Source organism: Anguilla anguilla, chromosome 12, assembly GCF_013347855.1.
Source record: "Anguilla anguilla isolate fAngAng1 chromosome 12, fAngAng1.pri, whole genome shotgun sequence".
Lineage (NCBI taxonomy): Eukaryota > Metazoa > Chordata > Actinopteri > Anguilliformes > Anguillidae > Anguilla > Anguilla anguilla.
The window spans coordinates 13,324,060-13,341,074 of record NC_049212.1 but is presented as its reverse complement, the minus strand read 5'-3'; the positions used below and the strand labels follow the sequence as shown (position 1 = coordinate 13,341,074).

The window sequence follows — 17,015 nt, the reverse complement described above, 5'->3', positions numbered from 1 at the left end:
TGACCACAACATGCAATATAAAGGCTTAAAATATAAGTTATATGAAACACTCCAATACGAACAAATTGTTTCTAATCTACTTGCCAAACTTCTTGCTCTGTCATTTTTTATGAAATCTCACTCTCCCACTCAATATTGTGGAACATAGTATCTATTACCCTTCGTTAAAAGCAAAGTTCCCAAAGAGGTGGGGGTGGTGGAAATCAGGTCATTCTGTAATTTCCAAACACAGCCATCACCTCCATCTAAACAATAATCAAAATCTCATTATGTCATTTGAAGACAGCACCCAAACATACTTGAAATAGAACAGCTGATCAACTGATCAACCTGACTAAAACAAAATATTAGAGTTGTGGCAATGAATGCATATACACAACCAAAATAAGTCAGCGGAACTAAGATTCCACTCACTGTTGAACTTTAAAACCCTTCAAATTAAAAAGTAAATTTTACATTAAACAAAATTCTGTTAACTTGCTCTGGGTAAAAGCATCTGCTAAAAGCCTAAAAAATGTTAAATGAAAATGTAAAGACATAGCCCAAGGTTCAATATTATAATAAGGCTAAACACATAAATGATTAATTAGGACTAGAGGGGTATGCCCCTTTAACTGGGCAGTGAAGAAAGTTTGAATATCATTGGTGTTCAGTCATCAGTAGCCCCACCCCTTTCTCTAAACACTGCACCACGTACTGATTGGTCATTTTTGGCCGGTTCAGTTTGGCTGTTCACGTGGCTTTCTCTTATGACATATTCAAAAAGCAGTAACCTCCGCGTGAATGTATAGGATCTTCTGAGTTCTTGACTTATCCAGACATTAATAAATTTGTTTTAAGTCATATGCGAATTGGGACCTCAGGCACATTTCACTACGTGGTTCATTTCATACGTCATATTTTCCCCAGAGCTACTGTACGATTATGCTGCTTTAATTAAGTGTCCTATTCCTTTTACTATGTATCATTAATTGCGTCACGTGTAATATTGTAACAGTGCAGTAATTCAGACCTGAATTGCCTGGCATACAAGATGATAAACCTTGGTTTAACGTTGCTGGTCTGTATAACTTGATAGTGGCACCGCGAATTTCAATGAAGTCCTGGTTCGTGGATGCGGTTGTAGCTACAGACAGAAAATTCCTTCTTTTGGCCATTGAGCCATTAATTCTGCGTGCAAACTGTGAAGAAATACGCAACTTGCTGGCTGCCCATTGTAAATAGATAGGATACATGGTTACTTGTAGGTGTGTAACCATGAGCAGGCAGAAGCTATTGTGACATAGCAGCTTATTTACTGACACAGCAGCATGGTGTAGCGTATTTACAAACGTTTTCACCCAGTTCACCCAGAATAGTTAATGTATCTTGCATTAAGGCACCTTTCGAATCCAGTTCATTCAACTTTCTGCTTTAAAAACAGTAGATTCCCGGCCATGTAGCGTCGCGTTCGTGTTTTTAACTGGTATTAAACGTACTAACTCAGCTGACTAGACATTGTATGCACTCGGTGCAAAACTAATGGACAAAATATGTGCGTGCATGGGACAATATCACATTATGCGTTGCTCGCTCACCTGTAACTGTATGAAGTTTTCCGGAGATTTCTCCCGCTTTTCACTGCTTTATCTCGTGGTCTTCCACAACTGCAACAGCAAAGCCACTTCCCCCGCCTCCGTAAACCCGCATCATAATACAAACGAATTCGTCCACAAGATACTCATGGGGCAAAGTGGACACTTGTCAGTAGTGGCTGGGAAAATGCATTCTCCCAAAAAAAGGCAAACACTTCAGATTCTGCCAATGATATATAACAAATTTCAGTTACACTAGCATCCAAATCCTGTCAATGCACATTGGCACTATCAACTGTAAGAACACAGTTTGCTCTACAAACAAGAGTAGCCTAACACGTGGGTAATGCAGAACAATCTCTTTAAGTCCACTGCGTGCGCGCTTTCATCTATTCATTTGTTATACGAACAGTGAGAAAATGTAGCTGCATCCACGAAATCAGTGCCTGAGCCGTGATATCCATGCGGACCTCCTGCTCTGCGCCCGCCAGAATGTGCGCGCAGAGGTTCACCGAGTACGCGCCGTAGGGAGGGATAATGTAGTTTTCTTTCACGTATGAAGACGAGTATGCGCCTTCAATAGAGGACAATCGAGCGCAAGGGTTAACCATGGATGTGTTCAACAGAGGAGAGCGCCGCCTAACGTCTCATTAAAATGAATTCAGCTGTTTTTCAAAGGAGGTTCACAGCACCTGTGTGAAATATATTCGTCAATTCTGTTGTTCTTTACATTCATTTACACGCATAGGCCCACGTACACTGGCATAGCCATGGGACGATGTTTTGAAAGGGGGGGGGGGGGTGTTGGGGGGTGCTGCAGTGCGGACAGAAAGGTATAAGTGTGATCCCACTGTTTTTATTATTGTTTTGCTTGCTTGGTGAACTGATTTGTAGGCAGGGTTAAGTATCTCGGACACACGCCGCAACCATGGCCAGATAAGTATGTAAACATATTTATAATGCAAAAAGTTTTGCAAATGAACACGTCATTCTAGCTTAATTCTCAGTTTACAAAATAGGATAACACACGCTCGTGAGCACACCCACCATACCCACACACAGAGCTCTGCCTGCGGAATAAATAGGGAAACGTGTGGAGTGGAGAGAATAAATCATCTCACTGAATGAAACAGACACAGGGTATCTTTAGCTTCCGCATCATTTCACAACACTAAAACAACCTCTTCTTTCAAGCCAATTCACAGGCTCAGTGATGCCGGACCAGCTATCCACGAGTCTCAATGTGTAACTGAACAGCTAACTTGACATGACGGATAGCTTTTTGTGTATTCTGTGAGACCCAGTGTTGCAAATATGCAAAAAAAAAAATTTCAGGCACCCAGGAGACACAATTTCTCCCAAATATCAGTTTAGAACAACATTTCCTTGTTACTAAGGAATACTATACTATATTTCAGCAACATATGCAGAGTGAATCATTTTCAACACAGAGACAGAGACTATGGAGTGCACGCAACATAGTCTCCTCAATCAGATCCTCTTTTGTCTCTCATAACATCTGGATTTTCCACCACTGGAAGTAAATAATCCCATTGTTTTTCATTAACTACTTTCTGCTTTAAAACAGTAGAATTGTCTTATATTAAATATATTGGGATGCCAAATGTGTGTAGTACATGAAGTGGATAATGAAATTATGTAAAACAAAACCATGTTACTCATATTTTGAGGTCATTTTGACTATGTTGCAAAAATTCAACATTTGGAAGCACAGCCATGTGTGCATTAGCAGACAGTAGGCTCACTTTATTGTCATTATTGTGTTAGGTAGTTGGAGGGTGACCAACACCCCCCATCCCTCTTACCCCCTCCACCACCACCACCACTACTCCCCTTCAAAATACAGGAATGATCATATGTACTATCATTCATTATTGCCCCCCCCCCCCCCCCCCCCCCCCCCCCCCGTTCAAAAACAGGAATGATAGTATTAAACCTCGATTTTACAGGAGTTCCAGTGAATATAGAATGATTGTGTCTCTATTGTGCCCAGTTGGTGGGTGACCAGGCACTAGACCTCACCCCCTTCCCCTAAGCCTCCTCCAGTCAATAATCACAGCCCTACATTCTCCATGTGCTCCAATGAATATCCGCTTATTGCACGTTGCTTTGGATAAATGTGTCTGCCAAATAAATGTACAGTAAAGTAGTGAATATCTTATGATTATGTTACCATTCTATGTTGAGAAACAAAAGGGTCACGCTGCACTATTTTGCACGAAAACATAACAATCCCAATTTTCCAGCATATTCCTCATTCCTCAGAGGCCTCCTACAACAAGGTTTTAAAAGTTTTTATTTTCAGTTACCTCAATGTTGGGGCCTCACAGGGTGAATGCTCCCAGTTTTGCTTTAATGTGTAATGATGTTTTAATGCACAGTACATAAACAGTTGATACTGCTGACGTAGACTTGTTAAGGAGGCTGAGCGCAGTATCTAAAGAGGGACATGCGAGCCTCTCACACTCAGAGTGGAAAGGATGGCCAGGGTCATTACATTAGGACATCCAGTTTCTGCTGTCTTGGATAATTTAGTTTTGCTTTCCAAACCAAACTGTAATACTGAGCGCTACAATGCTGTCTACAAGGCTGATGTAGACCCTCTCTAAAACATCCGAGCTGACACCAAACCCCTTCTGTGGCTGGTTTTTTCTACTTTCAGTGCTGTTTGTGAAATTCAGCTTATCATCCCTGTGCGTTCCTAGACACTTAAAACATTTGAGTAGGTCGGTCACAGAGAATGAGCGGAAGAAGGGTTCCAGTGTTTTTTTCACACGTTCCTTAGTTTTGTCAGAATCAATTAACAAAGCACTGGACTTACACCACTCATGTAGAGAGGCAACCTGCTCAAAGTGAGTGTTCACCTGACCTTTATAAAACACACAAACAAGAGCCGTATCATTCGCACATTTGAACAAATTCGCAGCATTGCCCTGCAACCTCATTAAAACAATTACGGTGATAAAACGCAGCCCTGTACTTGAAACTGTCTCCTGAGGAAAATAATTGTGTTTCTCACAGACCTAAGTCCTTAATGCAGCATACCAGGCCCCTTTCTCATTCAGATCAGAGCGCACGTTTGATATCTCGCGTAGATTAAATCTTTTGGCGGTTGCTAAAATACCAGGGAGACTGTGTGGTGAAGCCCACATAGAGTCTGACTCTTAACTCTTATAGAAATCCCCCACTGTGGCTGGGGTTCAGTGCCCTGCCCTGACACTGTCTGTACTGTAACCCTCTCTGGATTGGCCCTGTCAGAATAAAGAAAAGATAGATTATTTCCTCTTCTTTATATTTATACAAACTGAAATCCTACTGGACACAGTGCACTGGTATTGCAAAAACCTTTCAGTTTAATGCCACTGAACCTCAGGCATGTATGGCTCCTCGAGATTTCAAATCATAGCGGCCTATTTAAGTAACAGATTCACGGCACTTCCCCAAGACAGAAATATTTATTTGTTGCAGCTGCAGAAAAGGGCTTCCAGATCTGTTTTTCTTTTCAGCCAGATTGGCCAAATTCTAATTTATTTCACACTGGCAGATGGAAATGAAAATTCAGCTGGCATTCTGAATGTTTTTGTGTTTTCCAAAAAAACAAAAACAAAGCACCAACAGATTGCATATAAAATTACAAGATGGATTAGTTCCTAGTATAAAATAGACACATTCATTTTTCCTTGGAGACTAGTTTCTCTTGCTTTTCCAATATGAGCATCATACAGGGTAGACTAATAGGTTTGGCTTTTATTTTGGCTGTGCATCATCTTAGTTTTTGGCTTCTTTTCCTGACGACTGAACTCATGTTGTCTTGAAATAATGATATCAGACTGGGAGTACTGTACACACATGGAGAGTGGGGGGGACTCACCTTAAAGAGTCCCACATAGACTGTGCCTAGGCTTCTCTCCTATTGCAAATATACACATTTAATGAGCCATAACCGCACAGCTGAATTTTCCCATTAAAAAAGCATCTCTCCTTCCTCCCTCTCCCCCAACCTCCCCTCCCCTTGCACCTTTTCCCATTTGGCTCTTATGTAATGAATGCTTTTACTCAAGTAGTCAGGTTATTTATTCATTAATTTGCTTTGTTTGTATATTTAGGCCATTCTAGCACTGTACTGCTCTATTGATAGTTTCAAGAATGGAATATTCAGTACAGACGCACCTCGATATCTGTGGTCTTGATGCCAGTGGTGCACGGCTGTGAATTGGTCTTGTCCAATATGCCTCAGCTTCTGCGGTGTGTTCCTGGGGGAAGGCACAGAGGTGTGATGGAATACGGCTGCCTATTGGCAGCCCTGACCCTGCTGACAAGATGTGATTGCAGAGCAGGTTACACAGGGAGGGCCACAAACATACAATCTGAGTTAGGAAAAAGTAGTCCATCACATAAAAGGAATGACAATATGCAATAATACACACAGATATCCTAAATGAGGACATTATCACATCGTTATATGTTATCTTTATAGATCAGATTGGGTCAGGTTTTATGATAGCGTATCGAAATACTAGCTTAGTACATAAATAGCAAGGATGTTTTATTATTCAAGACTCACTGTAGAAAATGGTTAAATATTGCTGATCGCACAACAGTACCATCTTGTGGACAAGCCATAATACAATGTCTCTTAAAAGGCAGGGCTTTATGCTGGTTAATACGGTAAACATCAAATAGAAACTCTCACTAAATTATTTTTATTCATTTTATTTTATCTAACAAACTCATCACAGAGTAATGCATATTTATAGTATAGCGACCCACCCACCCACCCCCCCCCCCCCCAAAGTATGATGAAGATTCAGGGACTTTTATAACAAAACTGAAGCGCTAATTGGTGGGGTGTGCCCCTGGGGTTCAGTTCACAAGAAAGTTTTCCAAATGTTTTCCTTTCTGGCAGACACTACTGAACATTTTCCAAATGAGCAAATGTTGGCCAGAATTATGAAAGAAATATTGGTTCTCTGATTACAGTACATTTGTATCAGTTACTGTTTCAATGGAGAAATTGGCACAGCTCTCTTAGCAAGTTTCTACCTATTTGTCTGTTTTGTGTATGTACACTACATGGCTAGAAGTTTGTGGACACCTGACATCCAACATCTCATCCAAAATTATGGGCATTAATATGGGGTTGATCCACCCTTTGCTGCTATAACAACCTCCACTCTTCTGGGAAGGCTTTATACTAGATGATGGAACATTGCTGTTGGGATTTGCTTCTATTTAGCCAGAAGAGCATTCATGAGATCAGGCACTGATTTCGATAATGTTTTGTGTGCTGTTTCATCTATAGTATTGTCAGTTTATAAACTTAGCCAGACAGTCGCTGCAAATTATAAATGTAACTAGTCCATGTAACTAGTAATTTACTCAGTGAACGAAGAAAGTTTTGAACAGTACCTTCCTGGAGGGATAGGTCCCATGTTCACATAATTTTAAAGGTCACTGACCCCCAAACTGTTCGTTCCTATCAGCGAGGGGAAAAAAAAGTTTTCTCACCAATTACATTTTAACAGTGAAATTAACAAGTCCCTTGTCTACCAGTTTTTTTTTCTTACAGATTTCAGTTTGCAGTCCCAGATTGAGCTTCCTGACTAAAGACAGGTTGAGGTGTCAAAGAGTAGATAATTAGTGCATGTGATGATCCACGCCCCCCCCCCCGCCACCCCACCCCACCCCCCCCCGGCTGCTTTCAGGATGTCAGATCGTCTCCTGTGGGCATTGAAGGCCTCTCGAAAGGCATGCCATTGCATCACCTACCCACAAAGAACTGCGTACTTCCTTATATCGCGGACGGTTCAGTTTCTCATCATGAGGCAACAGGATAACATTCTACAGCTTGATCGCCTTTGTAGGTAACGTTGGTTATGATGCTGAATTGGAGTGGATGCCCTCCCAAAAATTCAGCGATTTCCTCTTTTTGCTCCCTTTTATGAGTGTTGGTATTGCGGTTGCTGGATATTTACACACACTTATCCCCCCAAAGGATGACGAAAGAGAAGCTTTCATCCATTATGTAGACTGTGAGACCCAGACGTCAGTAGCCTCTAAGTTGAAGGGCTATAAATTCCTCAGGGTTCTTGAGCCGGAACCAATGACAATCATTTACCGTACTCCAGACTCTTAATTTTGCAGAATGCCCTCAACAATAGACTTTTTTTCTGGCAACCCTTCAAAAAGGCTTTTTTCACATGGAAGAAACATCTGATGGTAGACTTGAAGACTTTGTGTTTTCAGTATGCAACCTAATTTTGTTAATTTTAGTTTTCTTCCTTGGTTTATATATTTGGTTGGTTTTTCATTTTTATTAAAGACTAATTTTGGAAGGCAATAGATAGTGCTTCAGTGACACTAATCTATAGAAATGAACCCCCAGATCATTTCCTACTCAGTTCCTGTGATCTGTGGCTCATTTTAAAGCTAATGTTCATTCATAATTTAACATGAGTTCAATTCAATATGGGAGTAACTTATTCTTCTTTGCAGACATTACAGCATGGCCTACATAATCGCTTATTTACTTTGAGTGTTCCATTCAATGAGCTACCTGATGTGTCTTTCAAATGAGGAGACCTGCCGCGTGATGGAAAGTATGAGATTCAAGTAAACAGCAAAACCTTCAGTGTTAAATTAACTCTTGTGGAGTTTATACAAGTCCACTATGGCCAGTGGCCATAATACAGTGGCCAGTCCACTATATTTAATGTTAAGCTTTCATTACGACCGTTCTCAATCCCCCTGCATTGTGAATGAGTCCCCAGCATTTACCCAAATGGAACTATTAGCCTCTAAATATTAGCCTCTTTGATGCTACTTCAGCCAATCAGAGAAACAAAGAACACGCAACAATATAGTTTTTGGGTGGAATTTTATTATCTCAAAATACAAAACATTTCTAAAGCAGTCGCATGTTACATTGGATCTTTTTTAGCATCTGAAAACCTCAGCTTAGTAAATCTGGCCCAGACTATGTGATACTGTGGCCATTTTCACAACATAGCTGGCTGTTTCCATGGCTACACAATGTCAGTGAATGTCAGCCACTCAGGACATAAAACACATCAATATTTGTACAATCAAACCCCTGACTGACATAACACTCCAGCTACAACGTCAACACATTCTGTTCCAGTCTCTACTTTCAGATCCTTTCAGACCACTGACCATGTCTTTGTTTTCGTTTTTTCATGTTTGTGTATATGCTCGCCAAAATGACCAAACCAAGAAAAAAAAGAAAAAATCCATTTCAAAATTCAAAATCTTTTTTCATCAATGTTGACATGAATGAAAGTAACTAATACAATAAATAAATGAAGACTCATTGTCAAAATAAGAATGCAAGTATTATCTTCTATTATCTTCTATGTATGGTATATATATGCTGCTCTTGCTGTTTCTCAATAAAATTATGAAATTAGAATTTTTATTATTTACCGTATCCATTTATTTTAATATACCCTAATATAAAGAAAGTTGAAATAAAAATGATGAAAAAATGATGAAAAGAGGGGAGCGTATATACACATATAGTTATTTATATACATATAGTTATAGTTATAAGAGAAAGCATTATTATAGACAAGAAAACAAATCACATACAATACATTCTATCAAATAAATGTTAATCACTCTGAGTCAGACACTGTGGAACTGCTGTTCCTTCTCCCCATGGTTTCCTGTAGGAGCATCAGTCAGATCGAACATAAAATAAGGGATGTAATGCATGTAACTGGGAAGTGTAGTCAAATGACTTCTGATTACTGGCAAAAAAATGAGAAACAAAATAATGTCATGTTACAGGTTTTGGTACAACACCTTATTATTTTTATTTGTTTATGGGTAAATATTATCTGCCAGTATATAGTATAATATTATTATATACCTGGACATGTCAAGAGAATAATGTCTCTCAATCATTTTTTTTTTTTTTTAAAAAGGTAAAAAAAAATACTCAGCAAGAGACTCAGTATTAAATTTTCAATCCTTTTAAATAATTTAACGAATAGAACAGTTTTACTGTTAATATTCAACAGTACATCTGAACAGCTTCTTCAGTTAAAAGGTGACAAGATGTACATGGATGCAGTCCACCAACTTTCAAGACAAAATAAAAAAAAAAGACATTTCATGAATCCCATCCCCACCCTTGGCTGATTAACATTACAACTAGGTCAGGTTCAATCTAATTGCATTTGTCTAATTCCTTTAAACTTAAACAAATCTGTATTTTGTAAAAGACAGGAAAAAAACTTGAACACTCGCTGACCAAAACCTTAATTTAACTATCTACAAAATATCCTCTGGTGGCATCCGGGTTGCCGTACTTCCATTGCAGTTACACGGAGCACTAAGTGCAGCACCAACATATGGGTTATTGCCTGCACACTTAATGTGCCTTTTACAGAGCTAAATACAACAGGCGCAGTGCAGTTTCAAACAGAGTGCAGTCGACGTATTAACTCATTGATCAGGAGCACCAAAAAAGACTCTGAAAAGACATACAGTAGCACCAAGTAATTAAGTGTACAAAGCAATAGCAGGGCTCGATATACTGCACATCATCATTACTGTAGGTCTGTACTTCATGTAAACATGAGATGCTTTACATTGGGTGTATTCTGAGGCATGTATTGTCCCTACAGTAGGGCAATTTCAGACTTAAAAAAAAACACAAAGCAAACCAAAACTTCAGCAAAATTGTCATTTTCTTTCCTACTGTATAATAGTGTCATGAGCTTCAAATACCCCAAAAATACCCCAGTGTATTTTTTTTTTTCAAGCAGCTTTACTGTAAATATAGATTACACACACACACACACAGACCAAAAGCTGACCTAACTATACAGTCAGCGGACGTGAGGATTACAGATTTAGGTTTCAAACTCTGTTACACCAAGTCAGTGCCAAAAAGCCACTCCTCTGAAGGTAATACTAAGTGGAGATCAAAGGTAAACTCACAGTCATCACTGCTGGCCATTGATATTACAATCATTAGCATAAGTTCATAGACTGCAATTCTTACTTCATTTTATCTTACCAAATAAAAACACAACCAATAGGCAGGGCTTGGCTATTCATACCATGTCACTACATCTTACAGTCTCCTGCGGATTACATTGTGCAGCATATCTGCTGTATTTCCTGAATGTAAATATATGGGGTTTTTTTTTGTGGATCAAACTACAACGATAATTGTGTCAAATTGTGTTCAATCATACAATTGAAAATCACAAATTATTTTTCACAGGAATCTCTTCCATTACCTCATGAGAGATAAGTGGAATAACCAAAATAATGAGTATAAATCCCTCTTGATGCTACAGGTGCTTTGCATGTAGCAAACTAGCAATATTAAACAAACTGGAGTAAAAAGAGATAGAATCTTAGTGTTCTTGAGGATCATCTGAACCCCAAGACATCCCTGCACTCCTTCAGCAAGCTAACAAAAACATTTTATCTCAGTGTATTATTTGTGATTTGCAAATCTGCACATGAATACTGATCTGTCCATTTGGTAAGACAATATTTATTTTTATGATATAACCACCAGATCCAAATTAAATTATTTCTATTAAATCACCATTATTGAAGTTTGAACTTTAGAATTGAGATGGAAATCACACAAAATCTAATATTAATTATTTGTACCTATAATCTAAACTTACTTTGTTGTGCAATTTTCCCCCAGGTAAATTGAAACATGACTGTACAGGTTGGGGAAAATGTAAGTGTAATTCAGTTATCATCTAAATGAAGACAAGAGTAATTTTTTATATTTGATATTGAATATCAAAAACAGTGCCATTTAGGTAATCATAAAACATACGCACACGTGCACACACACATGCATACACACACAATCAATATTTATGCCGTATTATGTGCAGGTTTAAACAAAGAAACTTAGAAAAATATATTTTATAGAAATGATGACCTATATGTACACACACCTTATATGTTTTAACAGATTAGATACATTGCACATTCTGCTACATAACATGTTTCCCATGACATCTATACATAGCAGTAGCAATGTACAACATTTTGTACAAAGGCTTGTACAAAAATATCTTCTTATATCACAAAACTAATGACATGACAAAAAAAAAAAAACTAACCAAATACACTGTATGTATAAGAAAATGCATACCAAAGCATACAGTAAAATTCTGTATGCTTGATTTGCATATACTGCAGAACACATTATTTGGTTATGTACTGTATATTGTAGAGTCTAATGTATAAGCATTGAATTGTATACATGAGAAACAGGAACATTTTTCAAATCTGCTAAATACTTATTCAAATCGGAAATATACTATGTTTTATGAGATAACATGAGGTGAGGTGATCATGTGATCCATGTTTACTCACATACCCGTGAACAGTCAATAATAACACTATAAAGAGTCATTATATGTCAATAGCACTGCAAAAACATGCATCCTCATGTAATTTCAGTTCATTTTTTCATTTCAGCCTTCTTCCACAACATAGGGTTAATATCTTAAATAAATATTCATAATTTAACATCCAAGATGTGCAGCTTTCACATCACCAATATCAGTTTGAAAGGTCTAAGCTATGACATCACCAGGACCCTGTCGGTATAGTTTAACATCAACAGTGAAGCGCACAGAACAAGCCTGAACTATACAATATTGGTATCAATCAATATAGACTTTAAAAAAACCTTGGTCATCTGCGATTCAAAATGCATCCATTAATCTTGAATTCACTAAAAACATAAAATGAATAAACTCATACAAGGACACATAATTAGCAAATATTCCTTATAAGCACTGTGATTTTCTCTTTTTTTTCCCAACAGCCAAGAAACTACTATCTTTAGATCAAAAGAGGAAGCAGCCACTGATGGGTTCTGAAACAGAATTAGAAGGCACATATCGAGCGTAGTGCCAGGCAGTGATACTGTTTGGTGTTCAGGTGAATATGTAATACCTGCAGAGGTGCTATTGTATATTACACTATAGAGTGAGAAATCAGTTAGTGTTTCAGCCTCAAACCTGTTCCATCACATCAATTACTACCGTACAATGTGCGATCTGATGTTATGCAATAAAGGTGCAGTCAAACAGATGATGTTCACAGCCATTAAAAAAAGCTAAATAATTTCCCAGAATTAATTCCGGCTTGGTCATACCATCTACAGTAAAACTGTAAAAAATAATTATATATGTAATAGTTTCTTGTTCATGTGAATATGCATAAATGTAAAGTTCTCCTTTCCTGTGAAACATTCTTTAGATTCTTAAATTAATTCTGTTTTCCTAATCTACCAGGGGCATGGACAGCACAGTGCACTTGTGTAGACACAGATTTACATGGTCACACTTTACTTGAAATGGGTGCTATGAATCATGAATAAGGCTCAAAATAATGACCAAAACCTTTATATTTCAGTTATAAACTTGCATGGTAATCCAAGACAGTTTGAAATAACTGACTTATAGTACATAGCATAAGAGGCAGGATATAATGTCACAGACGAAATATTAAGATTTGTGATACCCAGGTTATCATATTCACATATACATGGCCGCATGACACCATGAAACACATATTTACAAAGGAGCAATGAATCTGACACAAGGCCCTATTTTAGCGTAACCATTTAGTCATATCGGGGAATAGTAAAACCCAAGAAAAATCCTATTCAAGCTTCAGTTTGATGCAAAAAAAAAAGTTTCTTTTGCAGCTATTTCTGATTTTAAATAATAACAGTGGCAATGGACTGCTTTCTGTAGCGCCTTTCATCTCACTCTTTTCAGTGAAGGGGGAGGAGGAGAATGAGAGAATCATTGACTCAGTTAAACTGGGGGTGATTATGCACACAGATTGGGACAATTTAGATTCTAGTTATTTTCTATACTGTGCTCAAAAAGCGTTAATTCTGTCTGTTTAGTTTTTCGATTGAAGAGACACTCTACCAGTCTGGCTATCTATATAGGCAATCTATTTTTTCTTTGTCTCCCCCTACTGGTTAAAAGTAAATCCAAATGGGACAGACCTAGCCATGTGTAGACTCATGAATGTTCTTTTTCCTTTAGCACATGAGATGAATTGAATCTATTGAATCCTCACAATTTTGTTTTTCATTGGTAAGCATATCCTAAAACTCAAACCATGCAAGTAACTGCTTTGCTGTACAATATTTACATTTAATGAGCATAGGTGTGCCTGAAAACTAGCACTGTAACACAACATTATGCCTCCAGGGTTATTCAAGCTCTGCACATTTCCGTGACAGTAATAAAAATGAATGACAGTAAGAATACAAAAAAGAGAGAAGTACACCGTATTAAGTGCAATTAATCAATACCCTGTAACACTCTAATATCAATGTTCAGGTCTGCATGGTGATAGAACGCACTCTTGTGTTTTGTATACGTGTTTATCAGTTTATAAGTTTGATTGTTCATACTGTGCATATGAAAATACTGTGCAGTGCTTATGAAGGGAGTGAAGCTCTCTTTATAGATATTGCTAGCCAGTTAATTTTAGTGCCTTGGACTGGCTCACAAGAAACTCCCTACTTTTAAACAGTATCCTTCTGGAACCTCATCACAGTTGTCATGCCAGTCTAAACTATATTTTAATACCTAATCCCATTAATCTTGCTATAAATAATGTAATACAGTATATATAATATAAATAAATAAACATATAGTACTCCATTAAATTGACCTGCAAGCACTACTGTACCTTAGCATCAATATAGAACACAAAACATCAACAACTCACAAGTCCCAAATTCACCCAAAATAGTTTTATTTGGTTTATTGATTATTTATATATTTATAATATTTACATATATATTTATATATTTTTTAACCTACTACCTCAGGTAAACATTGAATAATTTGATCTATAATTATTATATTTTTGAAGGACATGTATCTGTGAAATATAGAATTTTAAAGCACAGTTAGTTAAATAGGCAGTCTTTTTCCAAATCTTATGCTACAGATTTCATATCTCCATTTCAGAAATGGCCAACAGTCATTCAGCTGCAATTAAAAATGTAACACTAGTTATAAGGACAGACCATCAATACATCTAGGCCTGACTTTAATTGCCATCTCATGTAAATGGCTACAGAATCCTTTTCCAAATCAGCAAATTATAACTCCATCTCCAAATCACATGATCTTCATAGGAAAAGGGCAAAACATGAATAGCACAGAGCCTTAGATTAAACAAACTACCGAACTGTTCGAACAGCTATATTTTTTCTCTTTTTTTGTGAATCACAGCAAGAACTAAATGTGTTCCTCAAAGTGCAGAATAATTAAATCAGAGAGGCCATAGCGTAATGCAAAGACCACACCAGACAAGTTTACATACTACTTGTTACATGTGCCTTGATGTAGACTCTCTGCAATTCTGTATTTACTAAATGTGGCAATAGGAAATGCTCTTTTGCAAGTGGAATATTTTTACAGATCCTAGGTACTAAAGTGACATAGAGAAGAAAGTAGAGACAGATACTGCATGTGCTCAGTACATCCACCAAATGCCAAAGTGTTCATTATAAAAACCATGTTCAACAGTTTCCTTCATTACAACACATAGATGTACAGTAACGTTGAAACTAGTGCAGTCTTACACAAATGTGCTGTGATCCAGCCGTCAAGTAAATTATGGCAAATGCCTTACACTGGAGCCCAATTCCATCCACTCAGAAAGACTGTGATGAGATTAACTCCATAGCCTTTTCAGCAAAACATCAAAACAACGTTCGCAGGCGACAGTTCATTTACCATAGACCCAGCTGAGTTTCCAGGTCTGAATCACACAGCACCAACAAAGGGTGGGTCCATAATTTGCTCTGAGAGACTACTTAATGGATGACTTCTTGTCAAAAAAACTACACCAAGCCTATGCGTGATAAGCCAAGGAACACTTAGCCCAAAATGGACTCACCCCACCCTTCTACCGTGAGCTCACAAAATGGCATTCGACATGAATCACACTGTCATTTTTCCCATCTTTCTAAAAGGATTCTCTACACACACTGACCCTCGAGCCAGCTACTGTAAACCTTAAGGGAAGAAAGAGAATGGGACACGACCACAAACAGGAAGCGAAACAACACGACATCAAGAGACATCCAGCCCTTTCGGAATCGGGTCGCCTTTTATTGTTGTTCACAATTTCACGGCAGCAAAAAAGGCACTGCTGACAGGAACGCTCGAGCGAACGAGACGGCACCTCCGTCATTAATGTGCCTTGCCCACAGAACCCCTTCACCAAACATCAAGGCAAGCAGGCCTCTCCTAAGAAAGCCTGAGTGGATTTGGCATCTCCTTCGGACTCGTGAGTGAAACATACAGAAGGCTGAAAGGCAGTTACTTATTGGTATGACTAGCCATTTCTCTGCAAACAAAAAACCAGATTTAAAAAAAAAATGCATCATACTTTACATTTTATATTTGTGTATATATATATATCCCCAGACAGTACAGCTACACATGGCTGGTGCAGGGCTGATGCTTTGTCACGCATTGTGTGCGGGAGATATTCGCTCTGTTGCGTGGAGGTACTTTTGGGAAAATGTTGCGGCTACGTTGCTTACCGCTGCCCTGCTATGGAATCAAATTTGTGTCTAAAGTATCAAAAAAAATAAATAAATAAAAATAAAAAAAATACATTTGACACAGATTTGACACAGCATTAAGTGGAACATTTCTGATTGAGAGCAAAGAAAAAATCAGCAAATACAAATATTGATTTCAAGAGTAAAACATAACGTAACACTCGTTTTTGGAAGAAAAAGGAAAACACATTGCAAGCTTTTTTCTATTCTCTATCTGCTTTTTTCGATACTTGAGAGGATGTTTTGTTTGATACTTTTGACACAAATAAGATTCCGTAGCAGAGTAGCGCAAATGCGCTTCCCAATGGGCTAACCACCTTCCCACAGACAGAGCGCAACAGAGCCCCTACATCAGCCACACGTAGCTGCGCTCAGTGTGCAGTCTGGGCATACAGTATATTATGTATTTATATGCTATTCAGCATATTCTCATAAAGACTTCAAAAAGCATTAAAAATGCATTACCACAACATAACACCTTTATAAATCACTCATAAGCATTTGTGATGTCATGTGACATAGTGCGCTGTGTAAATTTTGGGAACGGAATTTCATACTGCGTGTGCTAATTAATCCGTTGTAAAGCACTGTGTATGCTTAGGAATGATTCACGACATTATGGAATTTAAATGAAGGTGTAATGCCTGCTTCATAGGGAAACGATAAACTGTGTATAAAGTGTGACCAAAAAAAAGTAACATACAGTAGATGAGGCACACTGAATAAGTCTATACAGCAACTTAAAGGACAGCACCACTCACTTTCAAAGGCAAACTGTCGCATCCAAAACA

At 38.0% G+C, this 17,015-nt stretch overlaps 1 protein-coding gene across 1 annotated transcript in view; it reads right to left on the bottom strand.

The window, feature by feature from the left end:
* arhgap32a (Rho GTPase activating protein 32a) overlaps positions 1–2,095 on the bottom strand; it is a 105,162-nt gene extending 103,067 nt beyond the window's left edge. The window contains exon 1 of the mRNA XM_035385664.1: positions 1,578–2,095. The gene's annotated coding sequence lies outside the window, so the exon portion shown is untranslated. The remainder of the gene's footprint in view (positions 1–1,577) is intronic.
* Positions 2,096–17,015: the final 14,920 nt, after the last annotated feature.